The sequence below is a fragment of the Pinus tabuliformis genome, chromosome J (genome assembly GCF_031772625.1).
Source record: "Pinus tabuliformis cultivar Carrire ecotype Pingquan chromosome J, CPIR1, whole genome shotgun sequence".
NCBI lineage: Eukaryota > Viridiplantae > Streptophyta > Pinopsida > Pinales > Pinaceae > Pinus > Pinus tabuliformis.
The window spans coordinates 177,249,419-177,263,108 of NC_142295.1; positions in this window are offsets into that span (position 1 = coordinate 177,249,419).

The following is a 13,690-nucleotide window of genomic DNA, read 5'->3' on the forward strand; positions in this document are numbered from 1 at the left end:
GTGCACAACTGATTTTCACAATGCATTCAAGCGAGTGTGTGGAGCAAGGAACAAAAAATTCTTCTAGAATATTCTATACCTCTTAATACATTCCACCTACAAATTTCTTCCACGCACCTCCCTCTTGCACAAAAATACATATTAATTAGTTAATTAGCCATTTTTTCTTATTAAATTTTATGCAATGAAAAGTTTTGTTTACGCATATATTGGATGTGAATACTCACAACATAAGAAAACAATATTTTTTATTGTTGTAGCGACAATTGTCTTTTGCATTCATGATTTCCTGGAAAGTTCATTCTCAGTTTGAAATTCAGTCTGAGTGGCATAGCCAACCTATGTTAGTTGTCGATAACAAGGAACATCATATACAATGTACCCAAAAGCCCAATTTTTTGAACATAGACAAGGATTGACATTAATCATAATATGAATACTAGACAACATTAAAATTCATTCGAAATAAAAAAATGTTAGAAACATATATAATGTTCACCAATAATTGGAAATTGATATGCTCACTTATCTATCAAAAACATTTTGTCTTTTCTCAGAATTACACACTCTACTATCAACCTGCTCAACACTACTTTCCCATCAATAAATTTTAGTTGAAAAATAAATCCCATTTAAAATGAATTCATGAATACTTGGGAAATTTTTTGCTCTAAATGGAAGTGTGTGAATGAGACTTGTAAACTCGCTACTTACCCCTAAATAAATATATGGCAAAGTTTCACACAAAATGAAACTGTGTGGAAGAAACTTGTGAAGTTGAAAAATTAATCCCATTTAAAAAGAATTCATGAATATATGAAAAAGTGTTATGACAAATATAACTATGTGGAAATTTCCGCTTCGCACACTTCTTTCACACAACTCTCTCCCACACAACAATATCTATTAATCAATTAATTAGTGTTCATGGCTTGTTAAAGTTTGGTGCATGAAAAGTTTATTTTACGTGCATCAACCTACATTATTGCACCTTCCATGAAGCACTTCTACATCTCTTGTGCCCTTGGTCAACGTAACAAGGAAGGGGCTTCACAATTGATAAATTGTAACCAGAAATTAGCTGAACTTGTGGAAAATGCTTCAATATTTAATAATACCAATAGCGTATGAGAGAAAGAACCACAATTGTTGAAGTGTCGATTGTCTTTCACGTTCTTGATGTCTTGCAAAAGTCTCATGAGATCACATCTTTCGATTTGAAATTGAGCTTGAATGGAAAGTACAACATGTTAGCTATCATTAATAAGGAACATAATACTACATTTTTGTGAGATAGACTTACTGACCACTTCCAAGTTAGAGATTCCATTTAGACACAATTGAAAGCCAAATATGTGATCTTATGAGACATTAGCATTGGATATAAAAGTTTATGTAAGGAAACATAAGCTTGAACAATACTCCAAGCTCTTAAACTAATTATGTAAAGAGAAAATGAACATTGTCACCAAAGCGAATAATCAAAATTATATGCACACTATGCTCTTCCAAATACCACTAATACATAGTCGACCAGTGAACATTCCTATCGATGTGAGAAAATAAGTTAATTTTACCGCTGCAAATAACTTCTTTCCTCACTTTGTAAACCATTTCCTCTTTACACTTAAAAATATTTTCATAATTAGAAACGTTCTCAATGTCAATTAAGTGTACATTTCTCGCATCCTTATATAATCACCACTTGTTACTATTTGGCATGTAAAACATACTACAAAAGGCACACCATATACACATATGTACCGTAAGTCACAAAAATGTATGAAATGAAATAAACAAGAAATATTTGTATAGAAGATCAAGCTAACATCGAGATTTTTTATTGCCCTAATGTTTGTCCTCATTAACCAATTTTTTTAGTGTGGGTATATCTATGTCTTCATCACTTGGATGTTTCATGATAATAGGTTCATAATGCCAATTTTCATGTTCATTGTCAAATATAATCCCCATCCTACCACAACACATCCGCAACATGTCACAGAAACATTCCCAATAAGCCATGATTAAATTTAACTAGTATATATGGATTAATAGGAAACAACTTTGCAAGTAAATATCAATATTTATTGATCATTCAATTCACAAAATACGTGCGTGAGTAGGTTATCTCCTTGCATATCATTTATATTATTTTAGTATTAAATTAAATTTACTCTTAAATGCCACGAAATGTCATGAAATAATGGTTGTTATGTGAAACTATCAATAATCCTTGTAATTGTAAATTAGCTTCCTAATTGTCTTCTTTCCTTTCCTCCCTGAAACTCACTCTGTTGTTTAAATAATCTTGATTTTTCACATTAAATTGCATACTTGGAATTGAATGATGAGCAATCAGCTATGTCTTTGTTACCAATGCTAGTGAATCCACTTCACTGAGTACGAAATAAGAAATTATATCTCAACCTGGAAATGAACTTGACACAGACTGAAGAAATTATACCTTGACCAAACACTCTATAATAGATGAGGCTATGAATTATGCTACAAATTTCATATGGTGAAAATGTTTCATTATGCGGAGTGCAAAAAAAAATTTCATTGCACTTTCTCCACACTCTCGTGCCTCCGTACTTCCACACCCCCACACTCTGCAAGGAATCCATTTCGCTTTGTTATCACGAAGTATTCCATAGCTATATTTTCTCACCCATATAATAGGTCTTCCTTCCTTTATCTGCACACCCATTCTCTCGCACAACTCTTCTTCCTTACATGCATTAAAAAGACACTTCATTTAATATTCGATAATAAGTATTTAATTCACAAGTGCAAGATAACAAATGCAAACAATATTTTGAAATCGTGAATACCAAGATTGGATCGTTCTACTTTGATAAAAAAATTTAAACAATCAAAGCCTTGAAATATAGTAATGTGAACTGTTAACCACTCATTAATTGAATAATATTACTGCCCTATGGGATAGAGGTGTGCAAAAGAAATTAATGCGGAGGACCGGAACATTGCGGAAGCAATTTTTTGTTCCTTTCTCCACACACCTGCTCTCTCGCACAGGGAAAATTTTAAGAACCCCCCTAAATTTATGAATATAATAAATGGGCGAATCTCCATGGTATATAGGAAAAATGGAAGGCGATTTTATCAATAATATAATATGTATATATAATTTTTGGCGAATCTCTCACCAGGCATGGCGAATATTTTACTCAATTATAAAATCTTGTAAGATCTTGGCGAGTCTTTCACTAAATAATAAAACTTTGTAAAGTCCTAGTGAATCTTAGCATAGGCTACATGCTGGTTTAATTCCCCCATTTAAATAGGCTACATTCCAGGTGAATACCATGGGTCAATACCATGTGCCATTTTGGTGAATACCATGGGTCAATACCATGTGCCATTTTTATTTTTATTAATTCTAATATTAGGGTTAATAATGGTTTTTTGCATGGTATTAATAACAATCTAGTCCATGGTATTTGTCCCATAGTATTTTGGCCGTAGGTTTCACCTAAATATAACCCATTTTTTGAGTGTTCGTAAATATAAGGTGACTTATGGAGTAAATATAAAAAAATGTTTTATTTGTTTACCATACCTCTCCTTTATTTATATTTTTATTAATTTACCATACCTCTTTTACAAATATGGTATTTGGCCCATAGGATTCACTTAAATAAAATCTCTTTCTTGAGCCTTCATAAATAGAACGAGGGTTATGGACTAAATATAAAAAGAGGTTTTATTTATTTACGATACGTCTAGTTTATTTATATTTTTATTTATTTACCATACCTTTTGAGTAAGTATAAAAAGACGTTTTATTTATTTACCATACCTCCACTTTACTTATATTTTTATTTGTTTACACCCTTACATGTATATAAGGTGACTTATGGAGTAAATATAAAAAATGTTTTATTTATTTACCATACCTCTCATTTATTTATATTTTTATTAATTTACCATACCTCTTTTATAAATATGGTATTTGGCCCATAGAATTCACTTAAATAAAACCTATTCTTGAAAATGGGCGAATGGATTCACTTAAATAAAACCTATTCTTGAAAATGGGCGAATGGAAGGTTGTAAGTCCTAATTTCAAGGGCTAAATTTACCTTTTTTACCCTCTCCCTTAAAATAAGGTGGGCTATTTGAGGTGATTTGTAAAAATGTACTATGATACAAAATATTCGCCCGCTAAAAATTTAAAACCCCTTAATTTCGCCCAAGGGCGAACATTCGCCCCTAAAATTATCCTTGCTCTCGCACAAAACTTCATATTCACACACATTGCAAAGGCACTTCATTTAATATTATATAATAAGTATTTAATCCACAAATGTGAAATCACAATTGCACGTAGTATTTGAAAACCTTGAATAACAAGGTTCATTGTTTCTAGTTTCTAAATGATCAAAGCCATTGAACATGGATTTGAAAACAACATAATGAATTATCAATCATCTTGATATCAAATAAAATGAGCCAACATTTATCACCCTTAAGGGGAACTATATCGAGAGTTGTAGAACATTATGAATTAAAGTTTGAATTCCTTGCTCCACACACACATTCTACTACACAACACTCCTTTCTCACACACACATTCTACTGCACAACACTCCTTTCTCACACACATTAAAAACATACTTCATTCAATATTGGATATTAAGTTTATGTTTAAATTTAAAATAATTTTATGACCGCGAAATGGAGTTCCCTTTATACCCCCATTGCTCATTAATTGATTAATATGTATTATCATGTGGGAGGGAGGTTGGCGGAAGTAGCACCAGAACATTGCAAAGAAAGTTTATGTTCCTTAATCCATACACTTGTTCTCCTACACAACACTTCTTATCCACATGCTTTAAAGTGACACTTCATTTTATATTGCATAATAAGTATTTAACTCCAAATATAAAATCACAAAAGCACATAGTATTCAGGAACCTTGAATACCAAGGTTCCTTGTTTCTAGTTTTTTAAACAATCAAAGCCTCTGCACACCCATTTCCCTACAAAACACTCATTTTTCACGCACATTAAAAAGAGACTTCACTTAATATTGTAGACTAATTTTCTATTTAAAGTTAAAAAAAATTACGAAATCTCGACAAAATAATTGAGAGGCAATAGACTTTGACTATGAAGTGAGTGCTAGGACTAATAATAATAATAATAATTTCATGTATGTGGAGTAAATTTCCCTCTACACCCCCATTCTCCCACACATACCTTTCTTCTGCACATCCTTATTTTCACATAGATTCACAACTCTATGTAACTTTTTTTGTTACTTTCTCTGCACACCCATTCTCTTGCACAAAACTTCTTCTTCACATGAATTAAAAGGACACTTCCTTTAATATTGCATAATAAGTATTTAATTCAAAAATGTGAAATTAAAAATACACATAATATCTAGGAACCTTAGAAAGGATTAGAACATTACAGAACAAAGTTTCTATTCCTTTCTCCACAAACCCATTCTCCCGCACAACAATCCTTTCTCACAGAGATTAAAAAGAGACTTCATTTAATATTGGATACTAAGTTTGTGTTTAAAGTTGAAATAATTTCATGTCTATAAAACATAGTTCCATTTTCACCCCTGTTGCTCATCAATGAATTAATATGTACTGTCATGCAGGATGAAGGTGTACAAAAGGAGGACTAGAACACTACAAAAGAAAGTTTATTTTCCTTGCTCTGGACACTTTGTTGGAAATACTGAGAGGGGGGATGAATCAATATTCCTTAACCATTTACACTTTTAAATATTTTCATAGCATTAGTTAATATTCAATTATTATTAATGTTTATGCAGTAATAACAATAAATAAAAGAATCTAACCCCAAGGGTTAGCTCAATCGATCAAGACGGGGCCTCGCCAGATGGGAGGTCACAGGGTCAATTCCCGAAATCTCTTAGGGTTAGGTCTTGTAGTAGGCCACGGGGTGTCAAGCCCAGATTTATCCAGTGGACGTAGTGCCACCCGTTGATCGAAGGTGTCTATGAACCACACACAAAAATAAATAAATAAAAGAACACAATATACACAAGAATTTTAGGTGGAAAACCCCCTCCGGGTCAAAAACCACCGAACGCTTTTCTAATAAATTCTTTAATCTTCAGCCCCAACTGAAATGAAAGCAAAAAATTCCTAGGATTCTAGAAAAGCATTCTTCTCTAGTTCCCACTAGAAGGACGCCCCAATGCCCTGGTTTCTTGAGTATTCAACTGAATGGATGCCCCAACATCCTAGACCAACCTAACACCCTGAAGTGTTCAAAGGCTCCAACCTATAGGCGACTTCATGCACCAGCCTATCACCTCCCTGCCACCCTATAATGACTAAAATGAGACAAGAGTGTAGATTCTCGTACCAGGGACAACGATCCATGATACAATATGATTTGCAATGATTTTGACCAAACACCCAATGACATTATGACCTACAACCCAACCATGACATCATCCCAAAAGAGACTCCTATAACTCCCACTAATGCCTTTTCAACTCTAGGCAGATTGACTCTTTTACAATAATTACTCTTCCAATGATGACACTTTTACAAATGACTCTTTTACAAATTTACAATGATGACTCTTAGCCTTGCCACTTCTTCACAATATATGAATGGTTGTCATGTCTTCAGAGGATGTCCCGCTGAAATGCTTCCTTTGATTTGATACTTCTGCTCTTGAATTCTTCCTTGAAGTTGTACTTGAATCATCTTCTACCTGCATGCAAAATTTTCTCGGTGAAACAAATCCCAAAACAAAACAAAATACCCTTCAACTTGCCTCTGCCTGCAAAACACATGTAAGTGCATAATAATGAATAAATACAAATCAAAATTACAATGCGTACTTGAAGTGTGCTTTTCACTTTTGTTGTTGACTTGTTGTAGTAGTAGAAAAAGACTCCCACACTTGATATAGGCCTAGACTCTATGCAAGAATATATCCAAAACTGACCTAAAGATATATACAATAAAAAATGATGACAGACCCTAGACTTGTGATGGACCAAGTTCTAAGTACAACAACAGAGACCATTCTATCAACTATGACAAGACAAGTAACATGAACTTACAACATCATATAGATTTACAAAACTTGGTGTAACATCAAGAATATGTAGCATAAAATGTGTAGTATCAAGAATAGGACATCTGAAAAACTAATTGTGACATATAGAGACATATAGATATAACCAAGACATTGTATATACTTACATTGTCCTACAAAAACATATGTCAGATATGATACTCAAAATTAAAATGTAAACATTAATCATACATACCTTTTTGTAGGAGACTTACCCTTGATTGTTGATGTGTGGTCCTTATTGTAGTGATCCTTGAATGCATGCTTTTTCTTGCCTTCTAGAAGCGTGATATTGAATCTATTGTATCTATGTAATTTCGGATCTCTAGGGTTGGAAATTTCATCCTATGATAGCCCTTTGACTCCTCATTCCAACTCCATAGGTATGATCAATATTGGATTATTCACGAAAGAGTTATGTCCAATCTCCCACGATGACTTGATTATAGACTAGTTCAGTAGATCGAACTTTTATGAAGTGCCACGTGTCACTATTGCGACCTTTGGCCATGAAAATGATATTCAAAAAACTTTTGTCCATCCTCTTTCTATGACAATTTACTAAATTTGAATCGAATGCTCAGACAGAAAGTTATGATGATTTTCCCAACGTCACCAGTTTGAAATGGAATTCGAGAGCCTACAAAGACCCTAACTTCCTCAGATCATATCTCCGAAAATATAGCAAACCAAGATTTGAAATCTAGTCACGAGGTTCATCAACATATAAGCTTCTAAAGGTTCACCAAAAAAATGTTATAGTGAAAATTCAACAATGACCTGTTTAAAGCCACAATATCCCTACTAGAGGATGATACGAGGGTCATTATTTATATAAATGTCTTGAGTTGAGAGGGTCCTCAACAAGTCAAATTTGGAGGGATTTTAGGAGAATTTTTTATTATTATTAATTATCTACTATTCAATTACCACAACCAATTATGAGTGCCATGCCACAACCCCATAGGGTTTTAGCCCACTAATTGGGGTTAATAACTTCAAACACGATTATCTCTCAAACTGTGAAGAATTACTTGGAATGCCATATATCAACAAAAACATCTCAACAAGTAGAATCCATCTAGAAGATCCTTGACTTAGAATAGAGTAATTTGTCAAATCAAAATTCCCATGAAATATCTGGGTATCCCCTCGTGCTACTTGGGTTGACATGAATGATAACCACTAATCAACAATCTCCCCCTTTGGCATTGATGGAAACACAAGTACTCCCCCTATGATCATGAAACCTCTTCTTACTGCCTTCTCTGCCCCTTTGTCACTAATATCAAAGGGTAACTCCCCCTCACAAATTGTCATCCTGCGGACCTGCACACACCTCCACTCCCCCTTTCTGCTTAGTTAGATAAGAGAAATATTCTAATGAGAACTTGGGAGAATCCCAAGCTTTTGGAAAAGATACTCAAATGATTCACGAGGTAATGGTATGGTAAAGATTCAGAAATTTATTCCTTTGTGCCAACATATTCAAGCTTGATATTCTTTTCGATGACCTGCTCTCTAACAAAATGATATTTAATAGGAATGTGCATCCTTTTGGAATGCATCACAAGATTCTTGGAGATATTGATGGTGCTAGCGTTATAAAAAAACATTGGAATAGGCTCATCAAACTTGACTTTAATATCTTGCATATTTTTCTTCATCGAGGGAACTTGTGTACAACAAGTTGTTGTCACGATATATTCTACTTTTGTTGTGGATAATGAGATTGAAGATTGTTTTTTACTTAACCATGAAACAAGACAACCACCAAGATAGAATGTTGCTCCACTCGTACTCTTACAATCATCAACACTTCCTGCCCAATCTGCATCTGTATAAGCTTAAATGACCAGATTATTTCCTTTAGGATACCATAGACCATATTCTGTTGTGCCCTTAAGATACTGAAGAATTATTTTGACCTAAATAATATGAGATTCTTTTAGTGCTGCTTGGAATCTTGCGACTTGTCCAACTACCTACATCACATCAGACCAAGAGGCTGTCACATATAAGAGACTACCAATCATGGATCTATACAACCTTTGGTCCACATCCTTTGACAAATTTTCTAAGCTTAACTTGCAACATGTTACCATGGGGGTAATGACTAGTTTGCAATCTTCCATCTGGAATTTCTTGAGCATTTCGTTGATGTACTTGGTTTGATATATGAATATTCCTTTATCCTGCTGAGAAATCTAAAGCCATAAAAAGTATGTCAGTTCACTAATCATAGAGATTTCAAAATCACTTTGCATTTTTGTGGCGAAGTCTTTACTTAATCTGTTATCACTACTTCCAAAGGTTATATCATCCACATATACATCGATAATTGTAAGGTTATCTCAATCCACTTTCACATAAACATTGTTGTCAACACTTCCTTTCTTGAATCCCTCTTGATGTAGATATCCGTAAAGACGAGTATATCAAGCCCTAGGAGCTTGCTTGATACCATATAGAGCCTTCTTTAATCTGCAGGCGTAGTCTTCTTTGTCAGAGAGCATAAAACCTTCATGTTGTTCTATGTAAACTTCTTCCTCTAATTCACCATTTAGAAAAGATAACTTAACATCCATTTGGTAGACCTTGATTTTTATCGAGCAAGAATAAGTGAGAAACATCCTGATAGCTTCCATTCTGGAAATGAGAGCAAATTTTTCTTCAAAATCGATTCCTTCAACCTATGCATAGCCTTTGCAGACTAATCTTACCTTGTTCCTAGTAACCTGTAATCCTTCAACTATTTTGCTCCCCCTGAACTTGTAATGAAACTGCCATCTTGTTCAAACTACCTTCCTGTCAATCATAGATGTGTGCCTTATACTGCTTTATAGACTCCTCCTCTACAAACATTAAGGAGTCAAGAAGCCAAATTATTCAAAATAGTGAGTCACCTAACGGGCCATCTTGACTTGAGTCATTATCTGAGGAAACTGTTAATTCCTCATGACCTTTTTCTTTTACAAATCCTGAAAGCATAATTGTTGAAACATTGTTATCTTCTTTGTCTTCCTGTACCTGTTTCCTTTCCCAGACCTCCTTATTCCTGCAATCTCGAGCCATGTGCCCATAGTTATGACACTTGAAGCATTCAATATTTTCCATAGGTGATTCCATCTGATATCGTCAACCACGAGTGCTATGGTGATAGTTATGTCATTTCAAACATTCAATCTTTGGACCATATAGCACGTATTATCTTCTAACAAAATCATCGTGGAGTCTGTCTCGTTATCCTACAAACTTGCTTCTAGGGTTTTGCAGATAATGATTGTACCTATCAAAAACTTCACAATCCCTAGCCATATGTCCATAGTTAGCACATAAAAATCAATAACCATTAAATAAATGTGTGTACCTGAATGGTTCATTCTGATGCTATGGTAGTTGATAGTTGTACCTATCAATAACTTTACAATCCTTGGCCATATGTCCATAGTTAGCGCATGAAAAACAATAACCATTAAATAAACGAACATACCTGGAAGATTTTTCAATCTTCTTTGGAGGCGGTGTTGTAGTTTGTTGTGGTCCTCTTCTTGATTGCTTTGGTATTGTTATTTGGAGTTGCAACATTCTTCTTTGGATTTTCACTTTGATCAACTTCCTTCTTAGAATCATCCTGCGGAGATGTGGATCTTGTACCATCATCAATTAGAGCTTTACCATCTTTAATTTCCTTCATTTTTTCTTCTTCATCTATCTTATCTTGTGATTGTTCTTTTTTCGATTCCTCGAGTTTGTTGATCTCATCACAGGTTCCATCAAGTTCTTCTTTATTTTGAGAAATATCTTCTTGAAACCATGTTTTCAAGATCTTCCTTCTTTTTTCTGCCTCCTCAACCTATAGCTTGAGAAGAGTGGTCTTCTCTAGTTCTCTGTTGAGAACTTGTATATGTTCCTTCTGCTTCTCATTTTCAATCCCGAGCCTATTTATTTGTACTAAAGATGTTTCTAATTCCTTTTTCTTTTGGTCAACAATGGATATGTATCTTTGATCAAATTCCTTCCTTTCGATTTCTAGTTTCTACATCTATTGTGTGATCCTGCTAATCTCTACAAATTTTGTGTCGAGTTCTTGTTGCTTCTATTGGACTTCTCTCTTCAGATCTCATGTCACTGTATTCTTTATTTCTTCCAATTGAGTTCTAAGACTACTAATCATCTTCTTAGACTCTTCATTTTCTTTGATTAGTTCTTTTGTTGTATTCAATTTTTCTTCCAAAAGTCTTTTCTTTTCCTTTTGACTTTTGAGTTCCTTTATCACCTTGATCACTTGATTTTGAAACTTTGTTTTACTAATTTTGCCCATTTCTTCATCATATTCATAAGGATCCGAATTTTCAATAACATCTTGACCTAATTTCTTTGTTGAATAGAGATTATGAATCTTTTCCCAAAGAACTTTAGTTGTTGAACAGTGACCAACTTTTTTTTTCACAAAATTTGGCAAAACATTCAAAATTACATTCATGGCCTTTGAATTGTACCTTTTAGCTTCATCGGTAGATGTGTCTCTAGAAACAATTGATTCCCATACTCCATGTGCCTACAAATGTACTTCCATCCTGGATTCCCATATCCAGTAATTATTAACATCAAAATCAGGGGTTGGTACACAATACTCACTTTCTTTAGTTTGTTGTTCCTGTACCTTCCTTTGAAATCCTTTCAACCTACTTCTTTGACTTTCCATCTCTATGCTTTGAAAATTACTTCTAGTGATTAAGTTGTTATTGAAGGAACCAAGCTCTGATACCAATTTTTGGAAATACTAAGAGGGGGGTGAATTAATATTCCTTAGCAATTAGCACTTTTAAATCTTTTCAGAGCATTAGTTAATCTTCAATTATTATTAACATTTATATAGTAATAACAATAAATAAAATAACACAATAGAAACAAGAATTTTAGGTGGAAAACCCCCTCTAGGTCAAAAACCACCGAACACTTTTCTAATAAATTCTTTAATCTTCAGCCCCAACTGAAATGAAAGCAACAACTTCCTCGAATTCTAGAAAAGCATTCTTCTCCAGCTCCCACTGGAAGGACGCCCCAATTCCCTGGCTTCTTCAGCAATCAACTGAATGGATGCCCCAACATCCTAGACCAACCTACCACCCTGAAGTGTTCACAGGCTCCAACCTATAAGCGACTTCATGCACTAGACTAGCACCTCCTTGCCACCCTATAATGACTGAAATGGGACAAGAGTGTGGATTCTCGAACCAGGGACAACGATCCATGATACAATATGATTTACAATGATTTTGACCAAACACCCAATCACACTATGACCTACAACCCAACCATGACATCATCCCAACAGAGACTCTGATACCTCCCAATAATGCCATTTCGACTCTAAGCAGATTGACTCTTTTACAATAATGACTCTTCCAATGATGACACTTTTACAAATGACTCTTTTACAACTTTATAATGATGACTCTTGGCCTTGACACTTCTTCACAATATATGGAAGGCTATCATGTCTTCAAAGGATGTCCCGCTGCAATGCTTCTTTTTATTTGATACTTCTGCTCTTGAATTATTGCTTGAAGTTGTACTTGAATCTTCTTCTACCTACATGCAAAATTTTCCTAGCAAAACCAATCCCAAAACAAAACAAAATACCCTTCAACCTCGTAACAAAATCATTTTTTGGGAGGGAAACAATATCATTTTTACACGTGGTTACAAAATTTCTTGTTTCCTAGTAACTTACTAGATTTTACTGTTTAACTTGGCTAAGTAAATTTTGGAAATCGTTGATAGTAGTTAAAGATTTAAATAGAAAGCTACAAGCCTCCTATTTATCAGTAAAGGTCACCTGCATGTTCAGGTTGATCAGAATCAACAAAAGCTCACTGTTCTGTACTCTGAAGGTCAAAAGCAAGTGCGGCTCTACAAAGAGAGAGAGGGTTATATCATTCAAGCACTCAGAAGTCTTTAGTTCTGGGACATGACTGGTCATGAGCCAAAGAAGGATGTGTACAAAAAAATTTCTTTACAAGAAATGAGTCAGAGTCCTAGACGTCGGTCTCTTACAAGTATATATAAACCATCATTCAAGGTTCTAGAAATAACTTTTTTTTATAAACCACCAGTCTGAGCCTTGAAATCAAAAGATTTTACCATGCAGTTAGTAAAACCTCGTAATTCACTAGGAGTCATAGAACCAAGAAAGCATTCACAAAACGAAGAAGAGAACAAGTCCTAGAGGTTCTTCTTCCCTTATCTGAATATGGTCAAGAGAATATTTGAGGGGAGGGAGATTGGCAATTCAAAAAATATTTGGTAACTGGAAGTTTAGAAAATCAAGCAACAGTTAGGCAAGGAGTATTAAATGTGATTGAAGTCAAATAAAAAATAAATAAATTTCTCACACTACTGAACAAGACATAGAGTGAAGGTGAAGCAGGTAAGTGACCTTGTTACTATGTTTGTAAATACATAAAGGCTAGAGTTCATTGTACCAAGCAATAATGGAGATTTAGTTTTGTCAAAAATGAATATCTTAATTTAAAAAACATAGTAATTAAAATTGTTTAGGAATACATAACAC